Source organism: Coregonus lavaretus, assembly GCF_964263955.1.
Source record: "Coregonus lavaretus genome assembly, contig: HAP1_SCAFFOLD_489, whole genome shotgun sequence".
Classification (NCBI taxonomy): domain Eukaryota; kingdom Metazoa; phylum Chordata; class Actinopteri; order Salmoniformes; family Salmonidae; genus Coregonus; species Coregonus lavaretus.
In genome coordinates this window covers 355,563-357,359 of record NW_028162170.1, presented here as the reverse complement: position 1 = coordinate 357,359, position 1,797 = coordinate 355,563, and the positions used below count along the sequence as shown (strand labels likewise).

General features: G+C 50.0%; 1 long non-coding RNA gene across 1 annotated transcript; it reads left to right on the top strand.

The window, feature by feature from the left end:
* Positions 1-995: 995 nt before the first annotated feature.
* On the top strand, positions 996-1,517 carry LOC311119502. Its single transcript, XR_014611981.1, has 3 exons — positions 996-1,007; positions 1,136-1,227; positions 1,433-1,517. It is a non-coding gene; the product is annotated as an uncharacterized lncRNA (long non-coding RNA).
* The last annotated feature ends 280 nt before the right edge of the window (positions 1,518-1,797 follow it).

Below are 1,797 nucleotides of genomic sequence, written 5' to 3'. Positions count from 1 at the left end.
TCCCTCTTGTGGCTTGAAAAGCATTCGATTGGTGTGGACGGAGCCATGTGGGGGAATGAACAAGACTACAACAGAATTAGGGGTTATGACTCTCAGTGGAGGACCTTACACTGAAACAGGACTTTGTCATAGCATATGTCACCGAGGGCAACTCGTTCAGCCCCCTCCACTGTGCTGTGATCAATGACAACGAGGGGGCTGCAGAGATGCTGATTGACACTCTGGGGCCGGCCATTGTCAACGCCACTGACACCAAGAACCGGTAACTACAGCACATGACAAAGTCCTTTTCTTCTGGAGAATAATGTTGTCTTGGGAATAAAATGACCTCTGGGGTTGGATGAGGGATTGTAGATTACTTTTAATACATCTATTAGTGATTTTATATTTCTATGGTATAAACAGGGTTAATTGAACAAACTTGTTTATAACAGTCCTACATGATATCCGTGAAATAAGTTTCCTCTCTCTCCAGGACCCCCCTGCATGCGGCGGCTTTCACGGACCACGTGGAGTGTCTTCAGCTGCTGCTAGGCCACAACGCCCAGGTCAACTCCCCCGATGCCTCCGGGAAGACCTCCCTCATGATGGCTGCTGAGAACGGACAAACCAACGCTGTCGGTACGCAGCCCCCTCTCCTCCGCTTTGCCTCGCCCAGCCGGCTTAAGTTCAACATGTCTGTTTTACATTTTAATAAGTCGCTTCATTTCCTAATTGAGTTTCTTTATGTTTCTCTGTCTGTGTCAGAGCTGTTGGTGAGCAGTGCCAAAGCAGAGCTCACCCTGCAGGATGCAGTCAAGAACACTGCTCTTCATCTGGCCTGCAGTAAGGTGAGCATCCCCACATGAAGATGACGTTCATCTGAACAGTTGGCTCTCTCTGGTTGAAATTTTGGTCTGACATGTTTGACTCTGTTTTTTAAAGGGGCATGAAACCAGTGCTTTGTTGATATTGGAGAAGATTACAGACAGGAACCTCATCAACTCGACTAACGCAGCCTTACAGACGTACGTATGGTTCAGCTGTATTAATTGGGCCAGAAGTATTAGAAGAAGTGCACTATATAGGGAATAGTCTGGCATTTGGAAGGTATCCTCATTTGCTGCTGGCTAATCTGACGGTACTTTCTCCTCAGGCCGTTACACGTTGCAGCCAGAAATGGTCTGACGGTGGTGGTTCAGGAGCTACTAGTGAAGGGTGCTAGCGTGCTAGCAGTCGATGACAATGGTAAGATCCATAACGCTAACACCGTTTTCTTCTGTACTTCTCTTCTCAATGTGTCCACAAATGTTTCTCTCTAGTCCACTGCTTGGTTATTGTCTTAACTTTGTATCTCCTAGCCTGCTGTTATTTCATGTTTTTCACCAAAAGTGTTATAGTAAACGGTGATGCTCCTGAAGTGACCCTCTGCTGTTCTGTTTGAACCCCTCAGGTTACACGCCTGCCTTGGCCTGCGCCCCCAACAAAGACGTGGCGGACTGCCTGGCGCTGATCCTGGCCACCATGATGCCCGTGTCCCCCTGCAACCCGGCGCCCAGCCTGTCCTTCAGTGCCATTAACCACTACACCACCAGCCCCTCCAAGAGTGTGACCTTCGACAGCCTGCCCGTGCTGCGCAGCGAGCACAGCTCCTACTGCAGCTTCAACAACATCGGCCACCGCGACCACGATGGAGGCTTCTACAAGGATGAGGAACTCAACGACTCAGACTCAGAGACATACTGAGGGGGGTGGTGGTCGCTGCCCAGGAGGGGAGCCAAGGGTAGGCGGATGGACAGTGAAGTGGGGCAGAGGCCA